This window comes from Felis catus, chromosome A1, assembly GCF_018350175.1.
Source record: "Felis catus isolate Fca126 chromosome A1, F.catus_Fca126_mat1.0, whole genome shotgun sequence".
Classification (NCBI taxonomy): Eukaryota; Metazoa; Chordata; class Mammalia; order Carnivora; family Felidae; genus Felis; species Felis catus.
The window spans coordinates 189,634,690-189,651,083 of NC_058368.1; the positions used below are offsets into that span (position 1 = coordinate 189,634,690).

The 16,394-nt window shown below is 39.0% G+C and overlaps 1 long non-coding RNA gene across 1 annotated transcript in view; it reads right to left on the reverse strand.

The window, feature by feature from the left end:
• Nucleotides 1-4,645: 4,645 nt before the first annotated feature.
• The window catches only part of LOC123379723, a 74,539-nt gene continuing 62,790 nt past the window's right edge, over nt 4,646-16,394 (reverse strand). Inside the window, exons 4-5 of the long non-coding RNA XR_006584609.1 lie at nt 11,203-11,219; nt 4,646-10,554 (exon numbers count right to left, since the gene is read on the reverse strand). This is a non-coding gene — a long non-coding RNA (uncharacterized LOC123379723). The remainder of the gene's footprint in view (nt 10,555-11,202; nt 11,220-16,394) is intronic.

Sequence of the window (16,394 nt, forward strand, 5' to 3'; positions counted from 1 at the left end):
GCCACAAGGTATGACGGAATTAGATGATTAGGTAAGAGGGATACTTTTAAAAGAGTTATTGTGGCATATGTATCCCTTCTTAATGTTTGAGCAATTTAAACAAAGAACTTGAGTTGTTTGATATTAACATTTCTTTAAACTAAGTTCTTTGATTGCAACACAGCTCTGAGACTGGATTATGTGAGTCCTGTCTTCAGTAGGGTTATACACTCATCCACAAACACACAGACACACACAAACAGCAAAAGCTCAACTACTCTTGGTAACAAGGTTGTCATGATCAGCTTCAATGTTAACCTTGTCTAGGCATGTCAGAAGGAAAGAGATTGGAATTTTTTAAAGGTCATTGACCTCTGGTTTACACTAAAGTTCAAGCCATGAACTCTGTACTATAAATCATTATTATTAAAAGCAGCTGGGGTGTAGTAGAAAAGTCTTGGATTTATGAGCAGGAAACATGGGCTGAAGTGCTGTTCCACAGCTCACTAGCTGAGTGATCTTAGTACATTCCTTAACATTCCTTTAACATCTGTAAAAGGGGCATAATAGTACTTGCTTTATTGGTTAGCACAAAACTGAATTCCTTGAATATATGGGCTTATACATGTAGAATATTCCTTATTCATTTGTGTATCCTTAAGACAGTTCATTGGTGGCAAATACACAGCCCTAATGCTGTAACTCCCTGCCCATGGAAAACAAAGTGAATAAATAATAGTAGTCTGTTCTACTAAATCCAGCATATAAACGTACCAAATAAGTCAATATGTGTTGAATGAACGAATGGAATGCTCCAAGCTGATCAGAGCTGGCTCTTGAGATGAAGCACAATAGCTATTCCTGGTTCTAGCCTTTATTCCAGCATTATCACGATGTATATAATTGATCACATGCCCATGCCCTCTAGACCATGGATCTACCAACTATTTTTGCAAATAAAAATGTTTTGGAACACAGCAACACTCATTGTCTACATATTGTCCATGGCAGAGTTTAGTAGTTGTAATAGAGACTTTATGACGCACAAAGCCTAAAACATTTACTATTGAAGCTTTTACAAAAAAGAAATCACCAAATTCTGCTCTAGACCCTTGAAGATAGAGGCTGTGTGTTTCATTTTCTTATCCCCACCACCTTGTGAAAAGCAGATAAATGTTAACTGAATTAACATATATTGAAGATTCCAAAAAGGATGCTGGTTGACCTGAAATCATGAGTCCACTAGAATAGCCATTCCATTTCTCATCAAGACTCTCAGGTGAGGAAAACAAGACAGTCTCCTTTCATTAGGAGAAAGGCTGTAGCTAGCAGCTGAGACCCAAAGACAAACTGGCCACTGTAGTGGCCAAGAGCACTTGGGGTGAGGGTGGAATTGAAGGTGATAGAAGAGTGGAGACCAAGAGCAGAAGAGCATGGAGAAAACATGAAGGAGGAAGTCCAAAGTCAAACATGGTCTCTCACCTACTCTGCTAAAAACAAGCACTGTCTAATAAATATAATTTAGTGAAGAACCTTAAAGTGTTGTTTGTGGACAACTTACATCATAGTCACCTGAGGAGTGTGTTAACATAAAATTATCTAGGAATCATCCCAGGCTTAAGAAGTCATGAATTCTAGGGGTGGGGTCAAAGAATCAGCATTAACAAGTTCCCCAGGTGCTTTTTATACCCACTAATTTTTTTTAATTTTAATGTTTATTTATTTTAGAGAGAGAGAGATAGCATGAGCAGGGGAGAGGCAGACATAGAATCCAAGGCAGGCTCCAGGCTCTGAGCTGTCAGCACAGAGCTTAACGTGGTGCTTGAACCCATGAACTGGGAGATCATGCCCTGAGCCAAAGTCAGACGCTCAACTGACTGAGCCACCCGGGCGCCCAATATACCCACTAATTTTTAGAACCACTGACGTAGATAGAGAATATGCTCTTTTCCCAAGTGAGAGTTCCTAATAAGTATTTATCTCAGATGGCCCCCTTGTCACACATATTTTCCATTTAAAGACTTTAAGATCAATGCATTCTTACTGAACATTTGAGTGTTAACCTGTTGAGAGATACTTGTGTTGTGTCCGCACAATGCCAAATTCCTGGTCTACCCAACCAAAACTACTGGATAAATCTGTGCCTCAGTGAACTGGACAGTCAAAACTTGATTGATGATCCAAGAGTTTCATGGAGATACAGGCCCAGAGAGAGAGACAAGGACAGTGCAGGGGGGACATGTGACAGAATAACTACATTTTATTGGAAAGTATCTTTACCCCAAAATAACCATGGGGCGCCTGAGTGGCGCAGTCGGTTAAGCGTCCGACTTCAGCCAGGTCACGATCTCGCGGCCCGTGAGTTCGAGCCCCGCGTCAGGCTCTGGGCTGATGGCTCGGAGCCTGGAGCCTGTTTCCGATTCTGTGTCTCCCTCTCTCTCTGCCCCTCCCCCGTTCATGCTCTGTCTCTCTCTGTCCCAAAAATAAATAAAAAACATTGAAAAAAATTAAAAAAAAAAAATAACCAAGATAAATGGTTTGTGACTGTGACATAGGACAAAGAATTTCATATAACAGAGTTGACTATGGAAAAAATGCAGCCAGTACAGTAAATCACTCTATGGGGAAAAACAAAACGGAAACAGTTCAGAATAAGTGCCTCTAGAGATAAAAATCACCTCTATGAGATATTTTTGTAAAAAACGTCCTTAGAAATATTAAGGAATAATTTATAGTAGAAAAAAGCTATTAAAAACCAAATGGCCTTCCAAAATGATAGCAAAGTATATATTTAACATGGGCTCATTATACCTTATTTACTATCAGTTCTAACTAGGTTTTTTATTTGCTGCCAAAGTTTGGCACCAAGAGTGTTAACTCTAGCCAACCCTTTCTTCTCAAGGCTATAAACATTATGAAAGGGGTTAAGAAATGAAGATAGACTCCTCCCCCACCTCTACCACTGGGACTCATTTCCTGACTTCTCAATAGCAGTCATTCATTATTTGTGTACCTGGGAAACTCAACCTACCTGCCAACTATTCCCACTCAGATGCTGGAATCAGAATTCAGAAACAGCATACATTCCAAAGAATTCTTATTTATTTTTTTAAAGACCTGCAAAATGAGTAAAACTGTATTGGGAAAACTGAATAATCATCTGGGAAAATAAATGATGTTTGATTACTAAATCATTCCCTACACCAAAAGGCATTCCAGATGAGCAGCCAAAGATTAAAGTGCAAAATATGAAACCATAAAGGTTCTAGAATATAACATTAAGGGAAAAAGCACTCCTGTATATAACATAAAATTCAGATGTCAAAATGAATTATAGATGAATTTCACTACAAAAATTCTATATGAAAGAAAATCAGGGGGAAAAAGTCAAAGATAAATAAAAAACTGGAGAAAAGCTAGTTTGCAATTCATATCGTAGACCAAAGCCTATTTTCATTAATATACAAAAAGCCATTAGAAATCAATAAGAAAAATCCAACTACCAAAGGAAAAAATAGGCAAAGACCTATACACTTCATAGAAAATTAGTTAGGGGCACCAGTTCATGAGTTCGAAGCCCTCATGGGGCTTTGCACTGATGCGCAGAGCCTGCTTGGGATTCTGTTTCTCTTTCTCTCTGTTCCTTCCAGACTTGTGTGTGCATGCTGTCTCTCAAAATAAATAAACTTAAAAAACGGAAAAAGAAAAAAAAAGCTAAAATGACTTATAAACATATTAAACTTACACAACTTCCTCACAATAAGAGAAATGAACATTAAAAACTATACTGAGATACCATCTTTCACCTCTCAGATTGATAAAGATTTTTAAAAATTATAGCAACTTGCTTTGAAGGTAAGAAAACAAATACATTTAAACCCTGATTGATAAGAATGTGAAATGATTTAACCTCTGAGAAAGGTAATTTAGTAATGTTTATCAAAATTTAAAATGCATATATCTTTTAAATCAACAATTAAAGTTCTAGTGATTCATCTTGAAATTTACCTAAATCTGTATACAATAACTGGGATTGTTATGGTATCGTTACTTATATTAGCAAAAAATTAAAACATCCTGAATGTCCATCAACAGAAGGCTGGTAAAAGAAATTATGGTAAATACATAAAGTAAAATATAGTTAAGGTTAAAATTAAAGAGAGTGCTCTGTATTATTATGTGAAAGAAGTTAAAAATAAGTATTAAGCAAAAAAAAAGTACAGAATAACATACTGTGTTCGTATATGATTATCATGCACAGAATATTTCAGCAGGAAACACAACAAACAGGTAACAGTGATTGCCCCTGGGGAGAACTGGTAGCTAGGAATAAGGTTGGAAGAGTGACTTTTCATGATATATCTTGTCCTTTGAATTCTGAACCGCAAGCAAGTAGTACTATTCAAAAGATTTCTTTTTTTAAAGAGCCAGAGAAAGAAAATTGGATAAATATTCAAATTCTGTCATCATACTCTAAAGAGATCCTGAAGACAAGTCTCTTCCTGCATGATTTCAGTATTACCACTTGGCAGGAAATATCTTTAAGATATGAATTAGTGAGGAGCTTGGTTGGCTCAGTCTTGGTTTCGGCTCAGGTCATGATCCCAGGGTCACGGGCTCTGTGCTGAATGTGAAACTTGCTTAGGATTCTCTCTCTCTCCTTCCGCCCCTCTCCCCCACTTTCATGCTCTCACTCTCTCTCTCTCCCTCTAAAATGAAATAAAATATAAAAAAATTAATTAGTATTCTGCTTTATTTTTCCTTCCTCCCCTTTCCCAAACATGTGTTCAGACCCTTAATAATTCCTTGCCTTAGAGAATTCTACAGGATAGAAAACAGAAGCTGCTTAAGTCAATGATTCTATCTTTTGTAAAAGCCCCAGAACTTTGAAGAGATCATGACAATAGACCCAAAGAAGAAGAAAGAGGTGTGCTTTTGAGGAAAGGAGTGGAGAAGGAAGAAGAAAGTTTCTGTAATAAGAAAGAAGTAAAGGTCAGGCAGCACCAACAGTAAAGTTCATAGGGATAGATATTTCGTAGACTAATGGGATCTCAACACAGAACAGAAGGGTTCCCAGGCTCATCAGGGTCCAAACCCCAAGAGCCAAGCCCTAAAGGGCTTATAGAAGCACTGAGAGCTAACCTATATTGACCAATGTGGCCACTTCTACCCAGCACTGAGAAAAAGCCTAGGACCTTGGCAAAACCCTGGTGGAGTGTGGGGGGAGCAACAGTGGTGATTGAAGGAACTCCCATAATGATAGAGGCTGGGTTTCCCTCCAACCATCAGGATTCAGGGCTTATAGCTGGATTTAAATTGACTTATTATATAGCTTATTTCCTGGATGAAGAGTCCTCTCCACTATACAGCAAGGTGCATTGTAAGTAAATCAGCTGGTATGTAGCAGACACTCAACATATTTTAGTCCCACTGCCCGATGTCTTTTTTGATGACACCACATGGAAACATTTTTCTTTTCTTTCTTTTCTACCATGTTTTGTTCCTCAAATCGTTCTATGTTTCTTATACTCTACCTTTGCCTTTTTCCTATCTTCCTCTCCTGCTGCCCAAGATGTAGACATAATGAAGGTACGAGCAAGGATAACTTAAGGCAAACTGAATCACTCAAAGATGCTCTCTTGAGCTTACAGAACTCACGGTCAGAATGTAGGGAAATTGCCTCAAAATGGCTGCCTCTTCTGCCCAGATTTCTCCATGAGGCTGGAGAATATGTTAACTTTGAGGCACACAATGAAGCTGACTCTCTGAGACTTCACAGGAGCCTTAGACAGGGCTCTTTTAGCTAAGTGTAGAACTGGTCTCTGGAACAGGCACTGAACATAACAGTGCATTTGAACAGAAATTCAGGGATCTGTTGCTTCTTGGGTCCTTACAAGGAGGTAGTATGGGACTCCTGAGAGATCCCAGCATCATTAATCATCAAAGAAATGTCACTTGGCTGTCTGAAGAAACATAATAGAAAAATGGGGAGAATGAATGGGGAACTGAGACCTTGGGGGTGTAGGGATTCCCCTGAAGTTCTTAATTTAATGGACTCTGAAAGGCCCATTCTTCCCCAGGGCCTAAAAGTTTCAAAAACATTTTTCAACTATGTGTTTTCATTTCAATGATAATTTCAAAAGAGAAAAATTAGCAACTATAAGACCAAAATTTCTCTTTAGCAATGATAGTTTACAATTGAAAGTTTAAGTCAGTGTTTTCCAAATAGGGTTGTCTTCTCTAGAGTTGAGAGAAGTTTTTTTCTTTTTTGGAAGAGGGGTCCAAAATTTAAACATCACAAAAATTTAAGAAGCCCTGGTTTTAAGCACTGTCTTTTCAGGAAAGTGGGATAAAATGTGAATGCCCTTATGATCTCCCATCAGTGTCTCGGCATTGATTATGTAACAAGTGCCACAACTTTGGAGAGCAGGGTCCTCAAGGTGCAGAGAAGGCTTGGAAGAGGAGTGATAGAGAATATGGAGTATCCAGGTGACACATGAGGAGCAAGGGAAGGGTAGGCACCAATGAGCAAAGGAGAGCCTTACAAAAGGTCACTGAAGTACCATCCAACATAATGTCAGATGTCAACCTAATACATTGGTCCATAAAGAACCCTGAACTTGAGTTGTATCCAGTAAAACAACCCTCCACCACCACCAGGGTTTTCCAACTGCTAGTGTGTACATCAGCATCTCATAAGCCCAAAATGAAGACTACTCTGGGGTCCTGTTCTCCTCTTTCTAAACCCCATCTACTCTTCAAGGCCTAACCTCTCCCTGACTTCATGCAACATATTTTTTTTCATCTGTGCCACATACTTTATTACCCATAAACTGTTTGAATTGCTCACTGTTGATCAAGCTATATTCCTCTTGTCTAGCCAAGAATTCTGTAGGATCCTTGTAGGTAGGCCCTAGAAAAGCACCAGCCCACAATAATAATTCCTACCATTTTCGTCAACTACAAAACACTTTTTTTGCATATTCCCTTATTTTACTAAAACATGCATCTTATTAGGCAAATTGGACAGGAATTACTGTAAACTTCTATTAAGAAAAACAAAGAACTGAGTCCCAGAAAAGTACGGTGACTGGATTTGAACCCATTATCCATTAAGGAAACTCACAACATACTACTAAACTCTTTAGATAAGCCATCTCCATACTGATCCGGGAGTCCTTTTGATGTTACATGATTTCTTTTAAAACTATTCTTCAAACGCATGGTATGCTACCAATTTCACTACCTTGCCTTCATACTATTTGTCTGGGTTGCAAATCTATAGTTATTTTGTGATCATGAGCCAGATCCTAAGTAGGTGTTTAATAAATATTTGCTACTGAATGGATTCTACCTCTTCCACTAGACGGTAAGTTCCCTGAGAGTAATGACACCTATTTTGCTCACTATCCTATCCTCAGCTTCTAAACAGTCCTCAGCACACAGTAGGTCCCCATTAAATATTAATTGATAAACACATGAATCAATTAATCAATGCCTAAATGCCCTCCTGCGAAAAGCACTCATGGTGCCCACAAACATATTTCCTTTAAAAATCTAGTTTATGTCAACCCCCAAACCAGGGCAGTGAACCCAAAACAGAATAAAATTACTTCCAATAAAATGAACTGTTCCCCAGTTGCAAATTGGCTCTGGATGCTGCTGCTTCTCTCCCATTTATACTCTTTTCAGGCAGCTATTTCAGGTGATGGCATTATCATCGATGGAATTCAATAAAGCGACTGGCTTTCCCCCCCTCGACGTTTATTTTCTATAATCCGTCTTACAGCGGGAGACCATTATCCAGTCAAACAACGTTCAATTTCATCGGCATTACCGCTTCAAGGAAACATGCAGCGGGTTTGCACAAACGGGTGTGTAGTAAATTTAGTCTTTTAATAGGTTCATTCTTTATTAGGTATTTATTTCGGGAGGCGAAGTCCTAATTAGATTAAGTGGAGAAACTAAAAAGCTATGGAAACACACAGAGAGATTCCAGAATTAGATGGATTTGGTTTAGGTTTCCAGTTTTCCTTTTATTTTCTTGTCTGCAGATGGCTGGAGAAATCCACACTGCAATCTCCAGCCCCTCGGATAAGAGTTTGTGAAATGAAACCCTGCCAACATTTTGTGTGAGGAAGTCACATTTGTCTTTCTCCTACGCAAAGTTATTGTGGGGCCAGAATCTAGGAAAAAGCAGCTCCCGGAGCCAATGGTGAACCCAATTTACTGTGGCAGATGAATATAACAAAGGTGGTGGTCTAGATGTTTGGCCTCAAGGCACAATTCAATTTTCAGCTGTTTCAAAGCTATTATGTCAAAGGCTGTTTGCATAAACATAATGTTGCCGGGTAATCTTGGGTAGGCAGGAGTAGAGACGTCTGCCCTCTACTGCCCAAAATGGAAATAGCGGCTGGATGTCCCTTCAACCCGGAATTAAAGGTACAAAAAAGTCTACAGTCGCCCCAACTAATGGGCCATCTCCAGAACTTTCTGAAACTTTTTTTTTCTCAAGCTTTGAGATCAGAAGTGATTATTTTGGGGGAGAAAATGAAGTAGACTAAGGATGTGATGAGTTGATTGATGATGTGGGAACACATGAGAAAGCTATTTCCCTTCTTAGAATTTAAAAGAAAATTCCCTTCACCCTTCCATCCACCCACACATATATATTTATATTATCACAATGATATTTAATATGTTTTTTTTAACATAGAAAGAAGAAACAGACAATGAGTCACAGGAAACAAATCAATACATTTCAGAGTGGGCTAAAAATGTCACCATAAAAAAGTTTCATTTTTATGAGGGCAAAAGTGGGAAAGGATATCTGTTCAGTTTCATGTAAAATTCTAACTCTTTCTTCGGGTTTCTTCTCTCTTTTTTGGTTCTTCCTCTTTAATAAAAACTGTGTCACGCTCCATGTAAGCACTTTATACCCTCAGGGAACCACTGTTAACATTTAAATGTTTTCCCCTCCAAGTACAATTAATTTTTTAGTAAAATAGAGGATGGGCCATTCTGGGGAGGATTTTTTAGGTTGGGTGCTATAGCAGAGGGTCTCCAGACAGAGAAAGTTCATATGCAAATAGATGTGTTCCAGAGGACAGTCACCTAAACCCAAACCTGCAAAGAGTCAGTCTTGAACCAAACTTCAAACAGAAAACTGCCCATCAGATGATGTTGGTCCCAACCAACAAAGAATTAAACCTCGACTGTGTTTTGTAAACTAATATTCCTATACCTAGAGTTGTCCTTAAGTGTTTCATATTCTAAAATGTCCGACCCTTGTTCAAGTCACTAGACACAGATATTCCTTCTGCATGCCAAGGTATCCAATAAGGCTATGCATCAAAACCAGACAACATAAACACATACATGGAGTTCACAGACTAATAGAGTTTACAGCCTAGAGGAGTTTATAGTTTGGTGAAAGGGACTGCCATTCATCAGATAACACAATCAAGTGATTAATTACAAAATGAAGATTTTTTTTGAATAGTGTTCATAGGGCATGTTTAATAGGCTACCTAACAACACCATCCCTATGGTGACAAAATGTTTGTCTGTAATAATAAAAATATCTACTACTTACTGGAGTTTTTCCTCATTTCAGGCACTATATGAGGTCTTTACAAGGTTTTTTCATTCACTCTTCACTGTACTCCATGAGGTAAGCATATTATTGCCCCATTTTACTGATTAATAAACTGAGATTCAAAGAAGTAAAGTAACTTGGCCAAGGTCATACAGCCAATAAATGGCTCATAGCAGTCTACACCCTTCACACCTTCCTCCTTTTCTAATTATCTCAGCTAAATATTCTAGAAAATTTAGCCAATGAGTTTAAGTTGAGGACCAACAATGTTCACATTAGGCAGAGCTACTGTATTTATTTTCTTAAAGCTTCAGGAGCAAAAAGAGTTACCTATTTTTAAACAACAGGGGAAGGGAGATGACTTCCCAGGGTAGTTAGTAGATAAGTGTGTTTTCTGAGGCCAGACTGCTCGGATTCAAATCCCAGAACTACTAATTACGAACCGTGTGACTTTAGACAAATTTCTTCCTCTTCCCATACTTCAATCTCCTTACTTGTAAGACAGGGATGATAATAAAAGTATCTTACATCATGGGGTTGTTTGTAAGGATTAAACAGATAACCCAGTGTATCTGAAGCACTGAAAATAGTGTTCAGCACAAAGCACTCTATTTTGGATTCAGAATGAAAGCACAGGTGATGGTTTCTTGAGTTCAAAGGGGTTCATGAAAAGCTTAAACAAGATAATATTTGTAAAATGCTTAGAACAGTGCCCAGAACCAAGTAAGTACTTCTTAACTGTTCAGTGAAATCCCCTGCTGGCTGCCCATGACTGAGAGGAAGGGGGCTCCCGCAGCCAACGTCATCCCTGCATCAACAATCACAGCTTTGAGATGAATGAACCATGTGTGGGTTGCCAGATGTTTGAGGCCACAGCATTTACCAAAGGCTCTGGTCTAACTGAAGAACAGTCTTATGATGTACATTCATTTGCATTTGTTAGGGAAGCCTCAGTGTTGGGATTCTGCAGAACTGCCCTATGTGGAGAAAAACAAATTAATTAAACAAAGCAAGAGGTTCTTTGGTTTCTTTCTGCATTACCAGTGGTTTGCCTCACTCCCCACAAAGAAACAGGAATTCAGGGATTGAGTAACTTACATCTTCTCAGTTGGTATATTAGAGGATAATAAAGCAGAATAAAATTATAATTAAGGACACAGAAATTGAAGTCAGGCAAAACTGGGTTCAAATTCTAGCTCCATCCCTCACTTACATATGACCCTGATTGAGTAGCCTACACTTTTTGGATCTATGGATAAAATGGAAATAAAAATAGTATTTTCATTATTATTTGTTGGAAGAATAAAACATGATAATATGAAAAGTGTTGATCATTAAAAAGATAATATAAAAACAATAATATCCAGTATTTATTTAGCGCTAACTATGCCAAGGACCTACTATGTCGTATTTGTGTCTCACCACAATCCAGCCTAAGTATTGTTCTTGGTCCCATTGTACAGACAATGCTTGAGATAACTGAGTCACTTGCTGGCATAGTTGAGATTTTAAGTCAAGTCTGATAGAGTGTAGGACATAATGTTCTGTAAATGTTAGCTGTTACTTCCTTTTGTATCACTGATTCCTCAATGATTCAAGCCATTAAGTATTTTTTACATGCTTACTTTTGTGAAGCCAGGGTCTGTGAGAAAAAAAAAAAAAAAGCAGAATAAGGCATAATTCTTACCTTCATAGAGCTTTTAGTTTTGTTGTTTAAATGAGACACTGGCACCTGATGAGTTATTGCTCCCATTTCTTTATCTTCCTAGAAATAACCAGAGTCCTCCACATAAAATACTCAACTTTCCCCCCCATTTTGACTTCCCCAAACCATATCTCCATTCCACGCAGTTAACATTTTTCACCATCAGCATATTAATTAGAAATTCTGAAGACAATCTGATGTATCTGGGATACAATGGTGAAAACTATATATTTACTAGTCTACTCAGCATAGACATCTGTTATTTTTCCACCTAGCATCCATATATCCTTCTTCAAATAACAGCATCCCAACTTTGCTCTGGTACCCTCATCTCTAACTCTCAGTCCATGTGCTTTGTGGGGAGTTGATTCTACTCTGGTCTCCAACAGGCCCTGTTTGAGGGGGTGGGGCATAAGAGTGATGTTAACGCAGGTTTAGCTACTCAAAAAGCTGCATTCTTCAAGCCAAGGGACTGGTTTGGGGATGGGCTTGTAATCTAATCAGAGCCAGAGAGGTTTTCCTGGGACTGAGGAGAGAAAGGCATCATGTTTTCCCATGGGTCTGCTAGCAGCAGAGAGAATTTGAGTCTGGAGCTTCCAGGGCCATCACAAGAAGCCTGGGAATGAAGCCAACATGGCAAGAGGCAGAGCTGAGAAATGAAGAGACACCAAGTCCTCATGACATCAGTTGAGCCCTTGGACCATGTCACTCCTGAAGCATACCACTGGAGAGAGACAATTTTTCATTCTTCCACAAAAATCCTTTCTCTGCTTAAGCCAGTTTGAATTAAGTATATATCAAATTCAGCCAAATTAATCAGGACTGATAGAGGGTTTCATAAATAAAAATTCATTCATGAATAGTAGTAGAAATTGGAATCAATTGTATACATTCTTCCACACTTCTCATCTTTTGAGTCATTGGCAATATCCCTGTGAAACATCTCTCCAAAGTTGGTAATGCTGTCTACAAAACAGAATGAACCAAATTTGCATTAAAAACTAGAAATGAACCAAATTTACTCCAATAAATCTTAACTCCAGCAATGCAAAACATAATGTTGACTTTAGAACCAAGTAGGTATAAACTCTTTCTACGTTCATAATGCAAGATCACTCACAACTAAGTGTATCATGAGTGTGTGAAATTTACGTTGAACCAAAAATTGGTTGACTTACTAACCCCCAAGCAAATGATTTGAGAACAGCAAAGCGTAAGACTTAAAAAAGACTTCTTTTCAGGAAAGCAGACCTTGTGAGTCAAAGCGGTGCATTCTGTAGTAGGACAACTGTTTGAGAAATTCATTTATGTGTTTTTCTTTCCTGTCTTTTACTTTTACCTTTCCCCTGTATCCAATCAAGTACCAAGCCCTGTGCTTCCCTGAGAGAAGGTCTGTGACTGAAACACTTTCTTCCCTGACTTTTGTTCTCAAAAGCCTATACTAGCAATGGCAACCTGATGGCCCACGGACAATCTACTTTGGCCTGCACAAAGTAATTTTAAAGACTTCAGGAGACACGTAGGAGATTGCTCATAAAAATCTGGATTTTAGCTTTTCTTGAAAAATCAGAAGATCCAGTAACACAGGGCACCATGAGTGACAACAGCAAGCCAGAACTAAGTAGCAGCTTCCCCTTTAGACAGACTATGTGCCAAGTCCTTACCAAGCTGCTTTACTCACTTCTATTCCTATCCAGCCTCTGTAGGCATTTGAGTTTGCGATTCTTCGCCTGAATGTACTGACGAGACTATGCCAGGAGTCCTCAATGAATAGGAAAGTAAGATTGGAAACTAGAGGTAATTCATTTGATAGAAACAAGAAAAACAAATTATCTCAAGATTAAGAAGGAGATTCCTAAAAGCAAAAGACAGCCACATTTTCCCAATGAGTGGCAAAGACTTGAGGAGGCTGTCTGGTAGGGTTCTGGAAAAATAACAAGACTTTAGCAAGGAATGGCTGTGTAGCACTCTGCTTTGACAACAATGTTCTTGGTCCTGTTGTGGCACAAAAGCAACAGGGCAGGAATCACACCATGTGAGCTGAGTACATGGGAATCTCAGCAAACAAGGCACATTTGATGGCTGATGACCTGGGGCCATCGCCAAGAGATGGTCCCCACAACTCAGCAAAGTTGAATCTCTAGGCTGCAAGTGAGATGGGCACTTAGGTTGTTTCAGAGAGGAAAAAAAAAAGTGCAATATTTCTTGAAATTGAGAACTTCTGTAATTTCCAAGTGCTCCAAGAAGTCACAAGCATACACAACCCCTCCCCCTCCAAAAATTACTTCTCCCTTGGTTTTGTTCATTGTTGGTGGTGGTGGTGGTGGTGGTGGTGGTGGTGGTGGTGGTGGTTGCATATATCTGGGAAGGTTTTCTCAGCTGGCCACTCCTGTTTCTACTGTTCCTATGACTGCTGCAGCCTTGGCCTACAGAGGCCTGGGTTTTACAGTATCATTAGTCCCAGAATGTTTGGGAGTTTTTCTCTGCTGCTCTGACCTGGACACGATGATCCTGAGATGCCACAGCAATCTGCACGTTCCTCACATACCGGCATAAGCCCAGTGGATAGATAGCCTCTTAGCTGCAACAGACTTCAGCTCAGGCAAGTCTGAAAATGGGGTGAAAAGATACTTCCTGTGGTCTCTCTAGAACTGAAAGAAAATGAGTAGCCTTCCTTGATTCCTCAGAAGGCAATATTTCCACATGGTCATTAAGAGTACCAGCTTTAAAGCCAGACAAATCAAGTTCAAATCCTGGCTCTGCCACTTATCGGCTTTTTTAAAAAAAATTCTAAGCAGCCTCAGTCTCCTTAAAATAATAGTGCCCATCTCACAGTTCTGCTGGGAAGATTCAATGAGATAATGCATAGAAAGTGTCTAATTCAGTACATACTCATAATAAGAACTCAAATAAGGATTAGCTACTAAAATAATAATAATTATTGTTAATGGAAAACAGTCCAGGCCCCCTGGGAATTCAGAACCCAGATAATGAAACCAGCTAAATGAGTGATTTCATCCATGCAACATGTATTAAAGAAAGCATAGGATAGAGCATCCGCATGTGGTTATTCCAGCCTCTGCCAAATCCAGCATAAAGACTTATTTGCCCCTCAGTGTCCTTAGGGAAGAACCAGAGCTTCCCTGTGCTCAAGGAAAATGGAAACCAATACACATAAGACATATGAGAAAGAAATTTCACAAGGCCAGTTGTCGACCATTCCACTGAATAGAAAGCAGCCAAGGTCAGCCAGTAGAGTCAAACGGTCAAGGCCAGAGCCATTAGACAAGACTGTGAAAAAGATCAAGGTGTTATTCAGCTCTTTGTTATTCCCGTTTTTTGGTATCCTCCCAAGGAGGAACCCAGTGTGTGATGTTGCCTTTTTAGTGCCCAGAGTTTCAAAGTTAGCTAAGGTTCTTTCTCAAGTACACTCATGTACTCTCAACCTTCAGATAACACACCCCCTAATCAAAACCCACCAAGTGTTCCCTTCCCTTGAGACTCTACTCTCTTTTCACTAATTTGAAAAATTAATTCATTCTAAACTATTATGGGTGGATGGAAGTTTCTTCCATTATCACTTTTATCAAATCTGCATTTTACCAGGCTTTTAATATCCTAAGAGGCAAGCATTAGGCCTACCTCATGAGTGACTAAAACGTGGCATGGAGTAAATAGGATCGGAATTATGGTTTGGTTATAAACTGTGAGGTACTCCATAAATATGGCAAGGTTTGAGTTTTACTGAGGGAGGCTATTGCACATACCAAGGCAGGATGGTGATACCTTTCAGATCTGGGCAGATAAAGCCTCCTACCTCTTTTCTCACACCCCAATCTCCTCAGCCAGGCTGAGCCCCACACATAGAGACTGAGAAGAAGACAAAAGTAGCTGAACAGGTAGATCAGGCCTAACAGCATAGGGAGAGAGCTTATGGCCCACAGAAAACACCACTTGTAAAAATCACCTCTCTCTGGTCTTTATAACATACAAACATCTAGGAAAAAACACAGGAGAATTTCCTTTTGAATTAATATCTAATCCCCTCAAACACATTTATTTCTCTGTCATGTCATCTGGGACTTCTCTGACTCTTGAATTCTCAATAGAATTACCTCAAAATTTCAGTCCTGTAGTGTGGGAGAAGCCTACCTCTTCCTACGATACCGATAGTTTCCTCAGACTTACTCAGTTGCCCCCTCTTCCCTGACTACTGTGTTGAGGGAGTCTTCTCAGTTTTCTACTGAAGACACCCAGATGTGAACTTCAACTCCTCAGGTTGCCCCCAAAGAATCCAATTGCAGAGAGCTAGGAACAACAATGAGCAAACAATGAGGATTTTACTGATAATTTCATTAAAAGACAGCACATGGTCTCCATTGAGGTACATTAGAGCTACTGACTGACCTCTATCTGACCACCCACTGAGTTGACCCAAGCTTCCCATGACCTATATACAACTCATAACTGATGCCCAAAGGTTGTTATCCCCAATCTTGTTTGGGACAGTTATACTGCTATTGCAGTTATGTAATTTAATTAAATACAAACAGATAAAATATAAGTATAAAAATACAGCTCTCATCTCTATCAAAACTGAGGTAAATGTTTTATATAGAATTGATAAAGCCGCACTTTTAGAGAAGTTACTGTCAGGTTCAATCTTTGAGAAAAAAGGTCACTACAAAAGATGGGGGTAGAGTAAACCTCTGGAAAGACTCTGTATTGATATTACTTGCAAAGTTGTTTTTTTTTTTTTAAGTTGATAATCTAGTTTTTAAAAATAAAAACTAGAATTCACAGATGATGCATTATGGAGCACTTGGTGCAAGAAAAGCAAGGAACTTCAATAGCAGGAAACTTGGCCAGGAAACAAAGGCCTTCGCCAGATATCAAATGATGAGGAGATGAACATTTGCTTTATGTGTCTTACATTAAAATAAAATGTTTAAACGTGTTTTTAAGTGATATCTTGATTTAACCTTTTTTTTTTTTCATTAACTGCACAACTGCTTCTGTCATATCAGATTAAAGGACTTCTGCTAGTCTTAAGAACACACAGTTGACAGTGCTGTTGACATCCCTGGAGTGTCCCCTACCTAGCCTTGTCTC